At 40.6% G+C, this 8,076-nt stretch overlaps 1 protein-coding gene across 1 annotated transcript in view; it reads right to left on the reverse strand.

The window, feature by feature from the left end:
• Positions 1-7,377, reverse strand: part of LOC110450203 (G protein pathway suppressor 2-like) — a 55,145-nt gene extending 47,768 nt beyond the window's left edge. The window contains exon 1 of the mRNA XM_021497522.1: positions 7,224-7,377. The gene's annotated coding sequence lies outside the window, so the exon portion shown is untranslated. The remainder of the gene's footprint in view (positions 1-7,223) is intronic.
• Between the last annotated feature and the right edge of the window lie 699 nt (positions 7,378-8,076).

An 8,076-nucleotide genomic window follows, 5' to 3' on the forward strand; every position in this document is an offset into this window, starting at 1 on the left:
TAGAGAGAGACACCACACAATGTTTGTAACAGAGACACCACACAATGTTTGTAACAGAGACACACAACACAATGTGTGTAACAGAGACACCACACAATGTTTGTAACAGAGACACCACACAATGCTTGTAACAGAGACACCACACAATGTTTGTAAAAGAGACACCACACAATGTTTGTAACAGAGACCCACAACACAATGTGTGTAACAGAGACACCACAAAATGTTTGTAACAGAGACACCACACAATGTTTGTAACAGAGACAGCACATGATGTATGTAACAGAGACAGCACATGATGTTTGTAATAGAGACACCACACAATGTTTGTAATAGAGACACCACACAATGTTTGTAACAGAGACAGCACACAATGTTTTTTTACATTTCTTGAGATTTCTTTATGGCCAAATGATTGTATTTCAGTATAAGATTTTTCCAATGAGTATCAAGATTAATTTCAAAGTCCTTAATCGTTGGCGATGTTATAACATATTTGGGGAGACTTTTCCAGATTTCGACAACCCTAAAGCTAAATGAATGTTTTCGAATATCATGCTTCACACAACGTACATGTTTCGCACCAAGTTGTTTCATCCCACAAATACTTTTAAGGCAAAACTTTTTAGTCCTGTTTATTTGTGTACGGCTAATATAGTCTTATTTGAAGTTTGACTAGGTCTCCCTTAGTCTTTTTTTGTCATTAGATTCGTTAAGATATATCGGGTTGTACGAGGTCGACCAGATCTGCACATATAATGTAGCTACACCAGGGTTGCCAACTCTCACGGTGCGAGACAAAATCTCACGCTGAGATGTCCTTACTCACGCTGAAACATGTCTCCACCACGTGAGCCATAAATCTCAAGCATTCGAAAATATTCTTCCTCCATCCCACACGAAGCCATATATCGGCAATTTTTAGCTTGTACCGTACAAAGGGGAACAACTTCTATTGCAATGCTGTGCTTTGGAAGTGAGCTGACCCGAGGTGTCACTTAACACCCGGTGGAAACGAATGTAAATATATCGTAAGGCGAGTTGTTTTCACTCGTAAACTTAATATTGAACATACCTATCGCGCCGAAAAGAAAGTTCTACTAATAATGTTGTGTATTAGGAAAGATTTTTGTCGGGGCGTGCCTTCACAAATATTAAGAGAAAACAATTCTTGAAACCAAATTCGATTTTTTATTTTAATGTGAAGCCCACATAGTCCACTTGATCATGTATATGCCAATTTTAGTGCTGCTTTTATGTTTAAACTTTGATACATGTAATATTACATGGGTTATTCATTGTACAAAAATATTACCCATGGCCACCGTATGCTACGTATATACTAGCACTGTACACTGCTACCTAAACACTTTTCAATCTGATGTGATGAAAAAAATTACGAATTTCGGGAAATGCTTTGGCATGATGGATAGACGTACATTGTAGTACGTAGGTTCATAATCATACAACAAATTATTTGAATCGGATTGCAAACATGGTATACAAGTAAATAATCAGGGTCTATTTGTTGCTTTGGATAGTAGCCAGAAGTAATTGGAAAATATATTTAACTGTCAAATTATCATATTTTTGTATCTTTCATGTTAATGAACTTTTCATATTACTACTATGGTAAAGTTCTTGCTTTTAATATGAACTGTTATTATTTTTAACAGGTCATGGAACATCCCATGCCATAGTCTGGCAACACAATTATTTGTGAAACATGAAAATAGTATGTTGTTTTAATCATTATAAACATTTGATATTTATAACTTAACATATACATTGTAATATTATTTATATTTGGGCAATACAACCAACAGCAAACTGGATTCGGGGCGAAACAACCTGGATACAATACAACCATGTACAAACAAACAAAACCATTAAATAAGCATATCGATCATGAGGTGAAAACTGTTTTAAACATAAAACCATATTACGATTCATACCAGATTCATACCAGACCTTCAGAGACAATTATACATTGCAATGACTTCCAGTTTTAAACCTTGATATTTTTAATTAAAGAATTCAAAATATTAATCATCCATTATTTTGTGGTTGTTGATACCATCAACTTTTAATTGCTTAAGTTAAATATGGTATTTTCGCAACCTTTGCTACGGGAATCCAGAGTTAGCAGAGCGGGTATGGTAATCCAATAAACAAGAGGCCCAGAGGGCCTGTATCGCTCACCTGAATATGTTTAAAATAATTTGTATGAAGTAGGTGCTGTAAGTACATATGAAATTACAGAAAGATCCATCCAGTACTTGAGTTATAGCGAGAACAAACTTCANAATGCTCCAGACTAAATAAGAATAAAATCCCATAATCCTGATGGTCGAAGAAAGATTTTAAAGGTTTAACGTCTATTTCTCCTATTGGGCCCCGCCCTTCTGTCCCTTGGGAGACCCACACCCACTGCTTATACAAAATTTAGTCCCTTTTGACTAAGGATGCTCCAGACAAAATTAGGATAATATCCCTTAATCCCTGATGGTAGAAGAAGGATTATAAAGGTTTTACCTATATTTCCCCTATTGGGCTCCGCCCCTCAGGTCCCAGGGGGGCCACACCCACCGTTTATACAAAATTGGTTCTCCTTTACCCAAGGATGCTTCAGAACAAATATGGACCAAATCCTTTCATTCCTACAGACGAAGAATTTTAAATAATAATTTGCTATGTTTCCCCTATTGGTCCCTGCCTCTCTGGCCCCTGGGGGGCTAAACCCACGGTTTATGCAAAATTGGTTCCCCTTCACCCAAGGATGCTTAAGACAGATATGGAACAAATCCTTTCATTCCTACAGAATAAGAAGGATTTTAAAGAATTTGCTATATTTCCCCTATTGGGCTCCGCCACTTAGCCCCCAGGGAGGCCATACCCACCGTTTATACAAAATTGGTTCTCCTTTACCCAAGGATGCTTCTGAACAAATATGGACCAAATCCTTTCATTCCTACAGACGAAGAATTTTAAATTATAATTTGCTATGTTTCCCCTATTGGGCCCCGCCTCTCTGGCCCCTGGGGGGCTAAACCCACGGTTTATGCAAAATTGGTTCCCCTTCACCCAAGTATGCTTCAGAACAAATATGGAACAAATCGTTTTATTCCTACAGAAGAAAAAGGATTTTAAAGAATTTGCTATATTTCCCCTATTGGGCCCTGCCCCTCAGCCCCCTAGGGGGCCAGACCCACCCTTTATACAAAATTGGTTCTCCTTTACCCAAGGATGCTCCACACCAAATATGGACCAAATCCTTTCATTCCTACAGAAGAAGAAGGATTTTAAAGAAGAATTTGCTATGTTTCCCCTATTGGGCCCTGCCCCTCAGGCCCCTTGGGGGCCACACCCACGGTTTATACAGAATTGGTTCCCCTTCGCCCAAGGTTGCTTCAGACCAAATATGGAACAAATCCTTTCATTCCTACAGAATAAAAAGGATTTTAAAGAATTTGCTATGTTTCCCCTATTGGGCCCCGCCCCTCAGGCCCCTTGGGGGCCACACCAACGATTGATACAAAATTGGTTCCCCTTCACCCAAGGATGCTTCAGACAGATATGGAACAAATCCTTTCATTCCTACAGAATAAGAAGGATTTTAAACAATTTGCTATATTTCCCCTATTGGGCTCCGCCCCTCAGCCCCCAGGAAGGCCAGACCCACCGTTTATACAAAATTGGTTCCCCTTCACTCAAGGATGCTCCACACTAATTATGGACCAAATCCTTTTATTCCTACGGAAGAAGAAGGATTTTAAAGAATAACTTGCTATGTTTTCCCTATTTGGCCCCGCCCCTCAGGCCCCTGGGGGGCCACACCCATGGTTTATACAGAATTGGTTCCCCTTCTCCCAAGGATGCTTCAGACAAAATATGGAACCAAATCATCCCATCCCTACAGAAGAAGAAGGATTTTAAAGAATTTGCTATATTTCCCCTATTGGGCTCCGCCACTTAGCCCCCAGGGAGGCCATACCCACCGTTTATACAAAATTGGTTCTCCTTTACCCAAGGATGCTTCTGAACAAATATGGACCAAATCCTTTCATTCCTACAGACGAAGAATTTTAAATTATAATTTGCTATGTTTCCCCTATTGGGCCCCGCCTCTCTGGCCCCTGGGGGGCTAAACCCACGGTTTATGCAAAATTGGTTCCCCTTCACCCAAGTATGCTTCAGAACAAATATGGAACAAATCGTTTTATTCCTACAGAAGAAAAAGGATTTTAAAGAATTTGCTATATTTCCCCTATTGGGCCCTGCCCCTCAGCCCCCTAGGGGGCCAGACCCACCCTTTATACAAAATTGGTTCTCCTTTACCCAAGGATGCTCCACACCAAATATGGACCAAATCCTTTCATTCCTACAGAAGAAGAAGGATTTTAAAGAAGAATTTGCTATGTTTCCCCTATTGGGCCCTGCCCCTCAGGCCCCTTGGGGGCCACACCCACGGTTTATACAGAATTGGTTCCCCTTCGCCCAAGGTTGCTTCAGACCAAATATGGAACAAATCCTTTCATTCCTACAGAATAAAAAGGATTTTAAAGAATTTGCTATGTTTCCCCTATTGGGCCCCGCCCCTCAGGCCCCTTGGGGGCCACACCAACGATTGATACAAAATTGGTTCCCCTTCACCCAAGGATGCTTCAGACAGATATGGAACAAATCCTTTCATTCCTACAGAATAAGAAGGATTTTAAACAATTTGCTATATTTCCCCTATTGGGCTCCGCCCCTCAGCCCCCAGGAAGGCCAGACCCACCGTTTATACAAAATTGGTTCCCCTTCACTCAAGGATGCTCCACACTAATTATGGACCAAATCCTTTTATTCCTACGGAAGAAGAAGGATTTTAAAGAATAACTTGCTATGTTTTCCCTATTTGGCCCCGCCCCTCAGGCCCCTGGGGGGCCACACCCATGGTTTATACAGAATTGGTTCCCCTTCTCCCAAGGATGCTTCAGACAAAATATGGAACCAAATCATCCCATCCCTACAGAAGAAGAAGGATTTTAAAGAATTTGCTATATTTCCCCTATTGGGCTCCGCCACTTAGCCCCCAGGGAGGCCATACCCACCGTTTATACAAAATTGGTTCTCCTTTACCCAAGGATGCTTCTGAACAAATATGGACCAAATCCTTTCATTCCTACAGACGAAGAATTTTAAATTATAATTTGCTATGTTTCCCCTATTGGGCCCCGCCTCTCTGGCCCCTGGGGGGCTAAACCCACGGTTTATGCAAAATTGGTTCCCCTTCACCCAAGTATGCTTCAGAACAAATATGGAACAAATCGTTTTATTCCTACAGAAGAAAAAGGATTTTAAAGAATTTGCTATATTTCCCCTATTGGGCCCTGCCCCTCAGCCCCCTAGGGGGCCAGACCCACCCTTTATACAAAATTGGTTCTCCTTTACCCAAGGATGCTCCACACCAAATATGGACCAAATCCTTTCATTCCTACAGAAGAAGAAGGATTTTAAAGAAGAATTTGCTATGTTTCCCCTATTGGGCCCTGCCCCTCAGGCCCCTTGGGGGCCACACCCACGGTTTATACAGAATTGGTTCCCCTTCGCCCAAGGTTGCTTCAGACCAAATATGGAACAAATCCTTTCATTCCTACAGAATAAAAAGGATTTTAAAGAATTTGCTATGTTTCCCCTATTGGGCCCCGCCCCTCAGGCCCCTTGGGGGCCACACCAACGATTGATACAAAATTGGTTCCCCTTCACCCAAGGATGCTTCAGACAGATATGGAACAAATCCTTTCATTCCTACAGAATAAGAAGGATTTTAAACAATTTGCTATATTTCCCCTATTGGGCTCCGCCCCTCAGCCCCCAGGAAGGCCAGACCCACCGTTTATACAAAATTGGTTCCCCTTCACTCAAGGATGCTCCACACTTATTATGGACCAAATCCTTTTATTCCTACGGAAGAAGAAGGATTTTAAAGAATAACTTGCTATGTTTTCCCTATTGGGCCCGCCCCTCAGGCCCCTGGGGGGCCACACCCATGGTTTATACAAAATTGGTTCCCCTTCTCCCAAGGATGCTTCAGACTAAATATGGAACCAAATCATTCCATTCCTACAGAAGAAGAAGGATTTTAAAGAATTTGCTATATTTCCCCTATTGGGCCCCGCCCCTCAGCCCCCAGGGGGGCCAGACCCACCATTTATACAAATTTGTTCCCCTTCTCCCAAGGATGCTTTTGACCAAATTTGGTCAAAATCTGCTTAGTCGTTCATGACAAGTAGCGTTTTAAAGGAAAAGTTGACAGACGGACGGACGACGGACGCTGCGGTATGGCATAAGCTCACCATGGTCCTTCAGACCAGGTGAGCTAAAAATATGAAAATGAGATATTCTCCCACCCTTCAGAGGCATGTCTCCTGTTTTTACCCGGGAAAGATCAGCTTGTCACCCCCTTGTTTTTGTTTACAAACTTGGTAGAATATTGTTGTAGGAATTGTGACTGAAATAATAGGATGGGAGAAAAATAATCAACCCCTTCCTTGAGGGTGTAACAGAGAAATCTCCAATCCTCGGGGTGATTTTTGTTGGCTGTCTAACACTCGACAGAGCCTCGGGTTAGACAACCAAAAAAATCACCCCTCGGGTAGGAGATTTCTCTGTCACACCCTCAAGCAGGTCCAGTACACTCTGCCGATTGAGCTATATAGCTGTAAAGACCTATAATAGCTGTATTGACCTATCCGAAATAGGTCTTTTGAGCTATTTTCATGTGATTTTCTTTTTTTAAGGAAAACGAAACAAAGTCGCTGTTAAAAGACGATTTTATCATTAGGATGATAACAAAAGACATTAAATGTAAGTATTCGTTTTAGAAAAATCATGATGTAAAAAAATCGGAAATTTTACATGAAATTAAACTTCTAACTGTATGTTTTTTATAGTCAACATGACCATAAACCTTATTGTTTAATGCGACTTTGCTTTAATTTAATGGAAACTGAAATCTGAGAAAATATAGCTCAATACAGCTATAATGTATAGGTGAATATAGCTATATAGTCTTTATAGCTATATAGCTCAATCGGCAGAGTGTACTGGACCTGTCAAGGTATTGGAAGATTATATTAGTCATTTCGTTATTTCAGAGTATACGTATCTTCTCTTATTTGAATCGATTCTTAACATCGCCCACTGTAAACGTTTGTTAGAAATAAAAAAAAAAATACCAATGATAACGACAAAATGCTCATCCACTCTCTGTCTTCATTCTCTACGTCAAAAGCAATGTTGTCTTTGAGTTGATATTTACATTCTCCATTTGCAAGGTGCTCGTCTACGTCTTCCGGGCGCTTCTTAATTAACGGGAAGGTGTACTATAAAGACATGAATGGATCCGAAACGTTGGACCTGAAGAGACCTGAACGGATTTTATGAAAGGACTGGTCCGATGTTGTCTCGTGTTTCCTCCAAATTTGACAGAAAATCTTTCAACGCATGCTTTATCCATCGTAAAGAAGAAAAACGATGTCATTCATTCTACCATTCATGGTGTCGACCTCGGTATAGGCGATGTGCCCATTTTATGATGCATCTAAGCCCTGTCCATTAGAAATCGTAATAAGTCGTACTAATGATGTTATCCTCATTGGGTTCTACGAATCATCGAAATGCACACAGTATCTTCAATGTGTATATTTAATTTCCTTTAAACGATCATCATGACTACTAGGGGCTATTCGGTCGGTTCGTTCCCGATACGGCTCATAATTGTAGTTAGGTAAACCAATTTCAGATGTTTTCGAGAGGTGTTCCGAGTAAGGTAAACAAGATGGCTGTGAATCCAGAGAAGACATCCTTTCGCCAATTTGAATATTGTTCATTCTGTCGACTAAACCACAAGAAGGGAAAAAAGCATTTATATTCAACAAAACACAGGACAATAATCCATAACATTTTGGATAAAGCTCAGAAAAAGGTGATATTCTTCTGTATGTTTTTTTGTTGTCCCCTTGCCTTATATTCCATTAGCGGGTGTGTCTAATTACCCAATACTACCCAATACTACCCAATACCACCCAA

Source organism: Mizuhopecten yessoensis, unplaced genomic scaffold (assembly GCF_002113885.1).
Source record: "Mizuhopecten yessoensis strain PY_sf001 unplaced genomic scaffold, ASM211388v2 scaffold5099, whole genome shotgun sequence".
Taxonomy (NCBI): Eukaryota; Metazoa; Mollusca; class Bivalvia; order Pectinida; family Pectinidae; genus Mizuhopecten; species Mizuhopecten yessoensis.